The sequence below is a fragment of the Giraffa tippelskirchi genome, chromosome 3 (assembly GCF_054371585.1).
Source record: "Giraffa tippelskirchi isolate mGirTip1 chromosome 3, T2T-mGirTip1v1.2.pri, whole genome shotgun sequence".
NCBI lineage: Eukaryota > Metazoa > Chordata > Mammalia > Artiodactyla > Giraffidae > Giraffa > Giraffa tippelskirchi.
The window spans coordinates 16360841-16374007 of NC_137277.1; the positions used below are offsets into that span (position 1 = coordinate 16360841).

General features: G+C 41.0%; 1 long non-coding RNA gene across 1 annotated transcript; it reads left to right on the forward strand.

Moving 5' to 3' along the window:
- The first annotated feature begins 244 nt into the window (after positions 1-244).
- LOC145541161 (uncharacterized) lies at positions 245-3274 on the forward strand. Its single transcript, XR_014078836.1, has 3 exons — positions 245-749; positions 2673-2753; positions 2873-3274. It is a non-coding gene; the product is annotated as an uncharacterized LOC145541161 (long non-coding RNA).
- Positions 3275-13167: the final 9893 nt, after the last annotated feature.

Here is a 13167-nt window from a genome sequence, read left to right on the forward strand (position 1 = left end):
GGGGCTTCTGAGTCCTGCTAGTTCTCTCCATCATTTAAAAAGCCCCAAGACTCTCTCACAGTCTACCTAGCAAGACATTCCTGCTTTCTGATTAACCACAGAGCCTTTGAGATCTTTACTTTGTATCCTTTTAGTAACTGATCAGAACTGCCCTGAGGCTGCTTCTGGGACAGAACTCACAGCAGCACTGTGTGGGGAGGTTCTTTATCCTCTTGCTCATTATGACTAGAATATGATGTAATTCACACTTATGGAACTACAGTCCAAGCCTGCCTCACTCCCCATCAATTCCACCTATTCATTCAGAGTCATGGCATGTTAGAGCTAGAGAGGACATTTTTTTTTTTTTTTTTACAAAATCTTTAATTTTATTCTTCTAACTGGTTTGCCAAGCCATATTCTAATTTTAAAGCCAAAACACAAGAAACCTGTGATCCTGACAAGTTAAGTAATTCATCAGCCCTGTTTAGATAATGTCAAACACAATGTACGACCCAGGTCTCCTCACTCCTGGTTTCAAAATTACATCATGAGGCCTCATTAATTAAAAAAAAAAAGTCTATTAAAAGACTCAAATTTGGGTTGAGATTTACAAATCTGCAGATGTGTTCTAAAGAAATAACTAAGAAGAAGACAGAAAGAAAAGGATGGAGAAAATATTCATTTATATTCAATCATTTACCTGATGCTTCAGAATCCTGGCTGCCCAGCAGACTCACCTGGGGGCTTTCCCAAACCCCCATGCCCAGGTCAGGCTTCAAACGAATTAAGTCAGAATCTATGGGTGTGGGGTTTGGATGGCAGTAGCAACCAGGTGACTCCAATGTATAGACGACTTGGAGTGCCACTGATTAACTGGAGGTTAGACCAAGTATGGATGTGAGAGCTGAACTATAAAGAAAGCTGAGCACCGAAGAATTGATGCTTTTGAACTGTAGTGTTGAGGAAGGCTCTTGAGAGTCCCTTGGACTGCAAGGAGATCCAACCAGTTAATCCTAAAGGAAATCAGTCCTGAATATTCACTGGAAGGACAGATGCTAAAGCTGAAACTCCAATTCTCTGGCCATCTGATGCAAAGAACTGACTCAGTGGAAAATACCCTGATGCTGGGAAAGATTGAAGGTGGGAGGAGAAGGGGACGACAGAGGATGAGATAGATGGTTGGGTGGCATCACCGACACAATGGACATGAGTTTGAGTAGGCTCTGGGAGTTGGTGATGGACAGGGAAGCCTGGCGTGCTGCAGTCCATTAGGTCGCAAAGAGTCGGACACGACTGAGCAACTGAACTGAACTAAAACTGAGACCAAAACAGCTATGTAGAGACCAAAATCATAAAATCATAGTTTTCAAAAGAAAAAAGAGAAAAGAAAAGAAAAAGGAAAAGAGGAGGGAGGGGTCATTTATATGATATGATCTTCAATTTACTTTGTCATCCTCTGTGCTTCAGAAGGCTAATTGGATGTGTGGTCAAACCGAGAAGATTTACACTGGTGATCTCAGCCTGGGACAAGGTCACCTTTCCCCACCACGCCTGCGGTTACAGAAGCACGCAGGCTACAACTAGAGAAAAGGGGGACATAGCAAGCAATCAGGTCCTGTACTCCTCACAGGTTCTCATGATACTTCTCCTTTTTAAAAAGGGCACCTATTACCATATGATCCAGCAATTCCACACTTTGGTATATAACTAAAAGACTAAAATGCAAGGAATCAAACAAATGTCTCTACACTCAAGTTCACAGCAACATTATTCACAGCAGCCAAAAGGTAGAAGCAATCCATCCATCTATCAACAGAGGAATGGATAAAGAAAATGTGTTCTATACAGATAATGGAACATTATTGAACCTGAAAAAGGAAGGGGCATTCTGATATAGGCTACAACATGGATGAACCTTGAGGACGTTACACCAAATGAAATAAGCCAGTCACAGTACAAATACTGTATGATCCCACTTATATGAAGCCCCTAGAGTAGTCAAATCATAGAGACAGAAAATTGAATGATGGTTGCTGGGGGTAGGGAGGACACAGAGTATTATTGTTTAACGGGCACAGAGTGTCAGTTTTGCAAGATGAAAACTTGGAGGGATGGTGGTGACAGTAGCATAACAATGTGAATGTACTCCATGCCACTGAATTAGTTAAAATGCTTAAGATGGTATATTTCTTAGCAAGTAGGGGGGGCACCCAATGAGTGCCTCTCATTTACTTCTCTCTGGTGTTGGCAAAGGTTATTGAGGACAAAAATCACAAGGTAGATGTGTCATCTATAAAATTGTGAAGTCTGAGGTTCATGCCCAACATACCCCAGGCCGCTGAAATCTGTTTGGCAGGACTGACTGACTCAAGAAAGAGTTAGAGAGCCTCGTGACTCCTCCGGGGACACACTGAGGGCCGGCCTTGCGTTTCATGCTATATAATCACCAAGCTGCCAGTTTCCAAACAAGACGAGGTGAATTCTGATGTGCTCTGTGTCTATGAGGTGTCAACTGATGATTAATTCCCAAGTAACTTTATCAAGGAGCCTTTTTCTAATTCCCAAATGCAGTAATGCCACTTATTTGTTAGTTGAGAAATCTCGTTTCCTCTTTGGTGGGTTGACTCCAATGTATTGTGAAACAGGGACTTATTTTTCATCTTTTCTTTCCTTTTGGCTTGGTATTCTAGGGGCAAAGAACATATTCAATAAGGAGAAAATTCCGTCACCAATGGCTCTTTTTGAGTTGCTCTGTAATCCACAGCTTTCAAGTGAGTAAGCTTTCTCCTTGACTAACATCTCTGCGGCAGACAGAGAAGGAAAAAATGTGCAGCTCTTTTCTGATCAGTGGTCCTAACCCTTTCCTTCACCCTGTGATGATTCTATACAGGGGATGACTTGTGAAGACGTTTTCTAGGGGAAGTCACCTGGGCCCTAGAGGCTGCTCCCCAAGCCAACGTGTTTGAGCTCTGGCCAGGCATCTAAAAGCTTGTCATGATTCTCCAGCCTCGGACCGGCAGCCCCAGAGCACCACTCACACTTGACCCAGAAAGTCTGTCCCAGTGATTCATCAGGAAGCCCAAAGTTTGGCAGCTGGAAAAATGTAAACTTTCTGCTTTAAGAATTTGCAAATTAACAGTTCTACCAGAAGTCAATCACTCAACAGGAGTTGGATTAAGTACTTGGACATCCTTCTACTGAGCTCAGACACAGTGAAACACTGACTTGTTTCTTTGGCATAAGGTTTTGCAAGACAAAATAAATTTCCCTACATCTGAGCAATAACAGAAAAGGGGAGAGGTTCTTGTCCATGGTTGGAAAAGGAAATCTAACTTAAACAATATGACTTATTTGTGATAAGTTTTAACCAGTGTCCATATTTTTATGGGTTCTTTCCATATTGATATTTACAAATCAGTTTCACAATACTCCATAATATAAGGCATGCCACCTTGGGGACTCCAGAAGACAGCCTGAAGAGCAAAAGGGAAGCTGGTTTACTAGGTGCTCCTAATGGCTACCATCTGCTCCAAATGCATAGACATTTTTCAGCTATATTCCTCATTACATATCTGAATTCAGACACATAAACGTAACCTTCCTGCCTCCTCCACTCCCACCTCAGGTTTGCCCCATGAATGGAAGGGAAAAGATCCCCCTTGCTTGGACAGAAAGAAAAAGACTCCCTTGCTTATAACTGCCATGGGTGCTTCATGATTTCCACAAGGCTCTCTGGAGTCGACGGAACTCTGGAACTATGAAGTGGCCCATAGAGTATGTGGACAGCAGCATCCCAGCCATACACACCACCCCAGATCAATGTCATCTTCTCAGGTCTCTGTGTGTAGACATAAGGCGAGCAAAACTATTACACATATTGACATGGGAGGAGGAAAAAAAGGTGTATTTTTCCACCGTTGCTCCTTAAAAACCGCCCTAAGCACTGTATGTTAACTTAACAGCCTATTCCTGTCTTTGCCCATAAGAGAGAATTCAGCTCATGAAATACCACCATCAATTGATATTGAGTGTTCATTATACATACAGCCCAACAGTGAGATAATATACTGTGTTCCAAAACACTGTTAAGGCTCTCAGTACATTCTCTGGCTCACTGAAATAGTGGCATGACCATAAATTGTGTAAAAGGAGAAATTTCTTTATACAGTCCAGAATAAATAAAATAAAACCTCTAGCAGCAAAATTTAGTGCTTAATAACTTACATACTGAAGTTTCCGTTTAATCAACTGTGACTTTTGTTATTTTATTTAATATATCTAGAAAGAATCACCAAAAGAGTAATTTTAATATCGCTTCTAAATTCAATTAGAGTGGTTACATTTTTATGGTAGAGTAACATTCACAGGGCCTTTCTTTAATACACAAGTTATTAAATCCCACAGTCCCTTAATCCACACTGCAGACTAATCTAATACATTTAAGCTGTCCTTGAGAAGCCATCTCACAGGGCAGGGCTCACAGAGTGTGATCGCTTTTGCTTTTCTGACCCAAGGAGTAATTTTTTTTCCCCTCTTGACATCTTATGAGTCATCTTTAATAATGTTTTTTCTGTAGTTCTAATGTCTCTCAACTTCTGACATGCCAGACTGACTTGGCAAGTCTGTTCTTCTCCCCCAGAAACATTCATCAACTACAGCTATTGCTGACTCCCAGGCACATGGTCTGGCAGATACCCTATTATGAAATAAACCCACAAATCCAGATGAAAAGCCAGACGCTTTCTAGCATGCTCCACACACTTCCCACTGTGCCTGTGACAGATGCTCCCAGTAGCCTGAGGACGAGGGAACACACACACACACAGACACACAGAATCTGGCCAAGTGGTTAGAAGTAGGTAAGTCACCATGTCTCTCTGAGCCTCTGTTCTTCCCCTATTTGTAAGATGGGAATACTGACTGATTGTATCTACCTTTGCTGATGCAATGACCAAGAATCAAAAGAAGCTCTGGTACTTAGGGTGGCATGTGAAGTTTTTATCAAAATCTTTAGTCTGATTTCTTAGGGAACTGGACTAATTTTTATAGGTCCAGACAAATAGGCAAAGCAAGCACCAGCAAGTTCTAAATCAGGGTTCTACTGCTTTAAATATTTTTTTCAGAACAAGGTCAGATGTAAATTAACAATGACAGCAGCCCCTAGAGGATTAAGCCAGTTTATATGGTAACTGAACTAAAAATGAATTCTTTAATACAAAGTCAAAATGGTCCCAATTTAGAATGACAAGATAGCTCTACAAAGGCTTATGTTTTTAATCTGGAAAAAGTTGACTATAAATGATCTCAAACTTAACAGAAATCTAATTAGGCAAGGCGAGACAGTGAGAACTAACACAAGCATCTACCACATAGGCACTTCTGAGCTAGGTATTATGCCCATATTTCAAGCAAGGAAACTGAATAAAGAAAAGGGTTAATAAGGATAAAGGGAGGATGGCTATTTTATGACAATCAACAATGTTGGCTACATTATACTACTCTTCCATTACTAACAGAGCTATATTTTGAAAATTAAGATCTATATGCTATTCAAGTATTCAAGTAGAAAAATCAAAGTATAAAGTACTAAGTCTGCACACGTTACCCACCAATTAAAGCTGTTGGTACTTCCTTGCAAACTTTCCATTCTACCATTCTGCCCTCAGACGGGTAGATAGGTGATGGAGAGATGGACAGACGGATTTATGGTCTTTGAAATCAATAAACCTATAGGTCATAAAAATTTTTCCATAACATTTGTACCAATTAAACCAGAATCACACCCCAAAGACACAATTCATTTTAATATTGATCAAAAAAGAAAAAGAAAATGATTTTTAAAGATGGAATAGCTTTTTAGCTCTTTGACCACTTTACAACAAGAAGAAAATCTTTCATTTTCATAGTCACTGTGAGATTTCAACTCTCAGTGCTCAACCTTGAAATTTCTTATGTGTTGGGCAATAAAACTTCTTCTTAGAAGAGCTACAGTTTGAATGGAACTCTTAACAATGACTTATCAGTTATTTTAAAAATCAACTTTAAAAAATAGAGTTTCAAAGTTTTAAAATATGGTTATCTGGAGTAGGGTATTTCTAGACTTGTGTGGAAGGCAAACCAGAAATATACTACACATAAAGAAGGTTTTTTTTCTCCTTTGGATCTATGTGTTGGCAGTGAATCTTCTTACAAAATTGGCTGCAAGTCTGATCTCTGCCCCAAATGTGTTTATTTAGTATTATGAGTCCAGGAACCTGGAATGTTAGGTCCATGAATCAAGGCAAATTGGAAGTGGTCAAACAGGAGATGGCAAGAGTGAACGTTGACATTCTAGGAATCAGCGAACTAAGATGGACTGGAATGGGTGAATTTAACTCAGATGACCATTATATCTACTACAGTGGGCAAGAAACCCTTAGAAGAAATGGAGTAGCCATCATGGTCAACAAAAGAGTCCAAAATGCAATACTTGGATGCAATCTCAAAAACGATAGAATGATCTCTGTTCGTTTCCAAGGCAAACCATTCAATATAACGATAATCCAAGTCTATGCCCCGACCAGTAATGCCGAAGAAGCTGAAGTTGAACGGTTCTATGAAGACCTACAAGACCTTCTAGAACTAACACCCAAAAAAGATGTCCTTTTCATTATAGGGGACTGGAATGCAAAAGTAGGAAGTCAAGAGACACCTGGCGTAACAGGCAAGTTTGGCCTTGGAGTACAGAATGAAGCAGGGCAAAGGCTAATAGAGTTTTGCCAAGAGAACGCACTGGTCATAGCAAACACCCTATTCCAACAACACAAGAGAAGACTCTACACGTGGACATCACCAGATGGTCAACACCGAAATCAGATTGATTATATTCTTTGCAGCCAAAGATGGAGAAGCTCTATACAGTCAGCAAAAACAAGACTGGAAGCAGACTGTGGCTCAGATCATGAACTGCTTATTGCCAAATTCAGACTTAAATTGAAGAAAGTAGGGAAAACCACTAGTCCATTCAGGTATGACCTAGATCAAATCCCTTATGAGTATACAGTGGAAGTGACAAATAGATTTAAGGGACTAGATCTGATAGACAGAGTGCCTGATGAACTATGGAGAGAGGTTCGTGACACTGTACAGGAAACAGGGATCAAGAAAATCCCCATGGGAAAGAAATGCAAAAAAGCAAAATGGCTGTCTGAGGAGGCCTTACAGATAGCTGGGAAGAGAAGAGAAGCGAAAGGCAAAGGAGAAAAGGAAAGATATTCCCATCTGAATGCAGAGTTCCAAAGAATAGCAAGGAGAGATAAGAAAGCCTTCCTCAGCGATCAGTGCAAAGAAATAGAGGAAAACAACAGATTGGGAAAGACTAGAGATCTCTTCAAGAAAATTAGAGATACCAAAGGAACATTTCATGCAAAGATGGGCTCGATAAAGGACAGAAATGGTATGGACCTCGATAAAGGACAGAAATGGTATGGACCTAACAGAAGCAGAAGATATTAAGAAGAGGTGGCAACAATACACAGAAGAACTGTACAAAAAAGATCTTCACGACCCAGATAATCACGATGGTGTGACCACTCACCTAGAGCCAGACATCCTGGAATGTGAAGTCAAGTGGGCCTTAGAAAGCATCACTACGAACAAAGCTAGTGGAGGTGATGGAATTCCAGTTGAGCTATTTCAAATCCTCAAAGGTGATGCTGTGAAAGTGCTGCACTCAATATGCCAGCAAATTTGGAAAACTCAGCAATGGCCACAGAACTGGAAAAGGTCAGTTTTCATTCCAATCCCAAAGAAAGCCCATGCCAAAGAATGCTCAAACTACCGCACAATTGCACTCATCTCACACACTAGTAAAGTAATGCTCAAAATTCTCCAAGCCAGGCTTCAGCAATACGTGAACCGTGAACTTCCAGATGTTCAAGCTGGTTTTAGAAAAGGCAGAGGAACCAGAGATCAAATTGCCAATATCCGCTGGATCATTGAAAAAGCAAGAGAGTTCCAGAAAAACATCTATTTCTGCTTTATTGACTATGCCAAAGCCTTTGACTGTGTGGATCACAATAAACTGTGGAAAATTCTGAAAGAGATGGGAATACCAGACCATCTGACCTGTCTCTTGAGAAACCTGTATGCAGGTCAGGAAGCAACAGTTAGAACTGGACATGGAACAACAGACTGGTTCCAAACAGGAAAAGGAGTACATCAAGGCTGTATATTGTCACCCTGCTTATTTAACTTATATGCAGAATACATCATGAGAAACGCTGGGCTGGAAGAAACACAAGCTGGAATCAAGATTGCGGGGAGAAATATCAATAACCTCAGATATGCGGATGACACCACCCTTATGGCAGAAAGTGAAGAAGAACTAAAGAGCCTCTTGATGAAGGTGAAAGAGGAGAGTGAAAAAGTTGGCTTAAAGCTCAACGTTCAGAAAACTAAGATCATGGCATCTGGTCCCATCACTTCATGGGAAATAGATGGGGAAACAGTGGAAACAGTGTCAGACTTTATTTTTTTGGGCTCCAGAATCACTGCTGATGGTGACTGCAGCCATGAAATTAAAAGACACTTACTCCTTGGAAGGAAGGTTATGGCCAACCTAGATAGCATATTTAAAAGCAGAGACATTACTTTGCCAACAAAAGTCCGTCTAGTCAAGGCTATGGTTTTTCCAGTGGTCATGTATGGATGTGAGAGTTGGATGGTGAAGAAAGCTGAGCACCGAAGAATTGATGCTTTTGAACTGTGGTGTTGGAGAAGACTCTTGAGAGTCCCTTGGACTGCAAGGAGATCCAATCAATCCATCCTAAAAGAGATCAATCCTGGGTGTTCATTGGAAGGTCTGATGTTGAAGCTGAAACTCCAATACTTTGGCCACCTCATGCGAAGGGTTGACTCATTGGAAAAGACCCTAATGCTGGGTGGGATTGGGGGCGGGAGGAGAAGGGGACGACAGAGGATGAGATGGTTGGATGGCATCACCGACTCGATGGACATGGGTTTGGGTAGCCTCCGGGAGTTGGTGATGGACAGAGAGGCCTGGCGTGCTGCAATTCATAGGGTCGCAAAGAGTCGGACACGACTGAGCGACTGAACTGAACTGTACTGAACTGATGAGTCCAGAACATCTCTGCAGATGTTCAGTAGACAAAGCATCAAGAAAGGGGCAGGGAGAGCTGGGGTATAAACATGGTGCCCTCACTCCCACTTCATCCTGATGCCAACCCATCAGTCCCATGGGTCAGGGGCTGTAAAATTATTGCCCTCTCTTCGTTGGAGTTTCTATCTGAGGCTCTTGTCACTGGTAGAAAGCAAGCTGGAAATCCTCAGAGGCATAAGATAGAGAGACATGGCATGGTGTGGGACACCGTGACTTGAGGATAGAAAGTCAAAGCCATGGTTCTGAATTTTGCCATAAATGAATGATATGACCTCAGTAAGTGACTTGACCTGTTTGCATCTCAGTTCCTCATCTGCAAAATAGGGCAAGTGGATCACCCAAGTTTTAAAATTGTTTCCAACTGTAGAAATCTTTATTACAAGGATAAGCACAATTTACAAAACAGCAATTTTCGAATTTGGGCCTCATTTGCAAGAATTCTTGCCTATGGGGCTTCTGCATCCTGCATTTCCTGAAGCCAAACAAAACAAAAAACCCCAAAGCACCAAATGATTCTTAATGTCTTCCTTCAAACATGTTGTTGCATCTCATGAACTATCAGGGAAGTATTAATGTCAAGTCACAGGCATTTGGATTCCAGTATGTCTTAAGGGACCATATTTGGGGTGGATTAAAGAAGAGACTTTATTGACTTTATTGCTTTATTGACTATGCTGAAGCCTTTGACTGTGTGGATCACAATAAACTGTGGAAAATTCTGAAAGAGATGGGAATACCAGACCACCTGACCTGCCTCTTGAGAAATCTGTATGCAGGTCAGGAAGCAACAGTTAGAACTGGACATGGAACAACAGACTGGTTCCAAATAGGAAAAGGAGTACATCAAGGCTGTATATTGTCACCCTGCTTATTTAACTTATATGCAGAGTACATCATGAGAAACGCTGGGCTGGAGGAAGCACAAGCTGGAATCAAGATTGCCGGGAGAAATATCAATAACCTCAGATATGCAGGTGACACCACCCTTATGACAGAAAGTGAAGAACTAAAGAGCCTCTTGATGAAGGTGAAAGAGGAGAGTGAAAAAGTTGGCTTAAAGCTCAACGTTCAGAAAACTAAGATCATGGCATCCGGTCCCATCACTTCATGGCAAATAGATGGGGAAACAGTGAAAATAGTGGCTGACTTTATTTTTCTGGGCTCCAAAATCACTGCAGATGGTGATTGCAGCCATGAAATTAAAAGACGCTTACTCCTTGGAAGGAAAGTTATGACCAACCTAGACAGCATATTAAAAAGCAGAGACATTACTTTGTCAACAAAGGTCCATCTAGTGAAGGCTATGGTTTTTCTAGTGGTCATACATGGATGTGAGAGTTGGACTATAAAGAAAGCTGAGCACCGAGGAATTGATGCTTTTGAACTGTGGTGTTAGAGAAGACTCTTGAGAGTCCCTTGGACTGCAAGGAGATCCAACCAGTCCATCCTAAAGGAGATCAGTCCTGGGTGTTCATTGGTAGGACTGACGTTGAAGCTGAAACTCCAATATTTTGGCCACCTGATGCAAAGAGCTGACTCATTTGAAAATACCCTGATGCTGGGAAAGACTGAGGGCAGGAGAAGGGGACGACAGAGGATGAGATGGTTGGATGGCATCACCAACTCAATGGACATGGGTTTGGGTGGACTCCAGGAGTTGGTGATGGACAGACAGGGAGGCCTGGCGTGCTGCAGTTCATGGGGTTGCAAAGAGTCAGACACGATTGAGCGACTGAACTGAATTGAACTGAAAGAACAGACTAACAGTAAGGACCTACTATATATATAGCACAGGGAACTATATTCAGTATCTTGTAATACACTATAATGTGAATATAAATCACTTTGCTGTACACCTGAAACTAACACAACATTATAAATCATCTATACTTTAAAAAAGAAAACAAGAGACTGAAACCCACCATTTGACTTTCAGAAGTTTAATATGTAAAACCAGAACATTTTTTCAGTTTTGTTAGCCTAAATGAAACAGACTTGAAAAATCTGATGTTAGGTAAAAGATAATGAAAATCTGATCCTATTGTGAAGGAGGTAATGTATCTTTGATTACTAAAAATATAACAAAGATAGAAAATTTTCAATCCAAAGGAGAAAAAAAAAAACTCTTTATAGTATACTTCTGGTTTGCCTTCCACACAAGTCTAGAAATATTCTACTACAGATAACTATATTTTAAAACTTTAGAACTATTTTTTAAATTTATTTTTAAAATAACTGATAAATTATTGTTGAGGTCTGTTCAAATTGTAGCCCTTCTAAAATATCCTAAGTTAAAGATCACTACAGATTTAACAGAGACATACAATAAACAACAGCTAACTGACGGTCAATCAGTAGGAAATCATGATTCAGATCCTCTAAGGTGTAAAGGGGGATCATAGTACTGTAAAATGCCACAAAACACAAATAGTTTTACTTCTTCTAAAGGTACAAGTAATCCTTGTAGTTCAATGAAGCAGAATTGCAAACTTTTCAATTCACCCTAAGCCTTATTCCAAGATCCTAGCCAATTTTCTCCTCTGCATTGATATGGCTCCTCTTTTGGCTCTTTGCATATAAGTCTTTGAATTGTTACTGGCCTAGTTACTGCATAGAATTGTAAATCCCTTGAAGGCGGTATCCAAATTTTATATTTCCTTGGTAAAGTTTAACTCCTAAATGAACTGCCCTCTGAAGACACCTAATCCAAAGTTTTATCCCTTTAGGAAAAAATCATATTTTCTTATACAGGTAATACCTTTAGCAGAGACTGAAAACTTTCCAGCAAAATTCATTTTCTCCTTCCTCCATAGATTAGCACTGTCGCTGGCCACTTAGATACCTATCAGGATTTTGTTCCCTGCCTGCCTTGTGGTTGGCAGTTGGGTATAGCCATGTGACTGTTTCTCTGGTAAGGAGTGTGAGCTGAAGTGATGTGTGCCACTTTGGGAGCAGAGTCTCTTCCACTCCCCTTTTTCCTTCTTGTGACAACACCCAGCCTTGACCATGTACAAGAGGACAAGGCCCTGGGGAAAGGAGGAGACACAGGATAGAAGGAACCCATGTCTGTGAATATCTGAATGGACCAGAACCCCCTTGCATATCTGGAATACCTATGTCAAACTGCTAAATGAGAGAGAAATTCACTGTCTTTATACTGTGGATTTCTTAGCAGTGTGGATTTTTACTCTAACTAATACATGTCAAAGATGTAGAAGCTCTATACAGTTAGCAAAAACAGACCAGGAGCTGACTGTGGCTCAGATCATGAACTGCTGCTGCTAAGTCGCTTCGGTCGTGTCCGACTCTGTGTGACCCCATAGACGGCAGCCCACCAGGCTCCTCCGTCCCTGGGATTTTCCAGGCAAGAAAAGTGCAGTGGCTTGCCATTTCCTTCTCCAATGCATGCATGCATGCTAAGTTGCTTCAGTCGTGTCCAACTCTGTGCGACCCCATGGACAGCAGCCCACCAGGTTCCTCTGTCCACAGGATTCTCCAGGCAAGACGACTGGAGTGGGGTGCCATTTCCTTCTCCAAGATCATGAACTCCTTATTGCAAAATTCAGACTTAAATTGAAGAAAGTAGGGAAAACAACTACATCATTCAGGTATGACCTAAATCAAATCCCTTACGACTACACAGTGGAAGTGACAATAGATTCAAGAGATTAGATCTGATAGAGTCCCTGAAGAACTTTGGACAGAGGTTCGTGACATTGTACAGGAGGCAGTGATCAAGACCATCCCCCCAAAAAAGAAATGCAAAAAGGCAAAATGGTTGTCTGAGGAGGCCTTACAAATAGCTGAGAAAAGAAGAGAGCTAAAGGCAAAGGAGAAAAGGAAAGATAAACCCATTTGAATGCAGAGTTCCAAAGAAAAGCAATGAGAGATAAGAAAGACTTCTTTCTTAGTGATCAGTGCAAAGAAATAGAGGAAAACAACAGAATGGGAAAGACTAAAGATCGCTTCAAGAAAATTAGAGATACCAAGAGAACATTTCATGCAAAAATGGGCACAATAAAGGA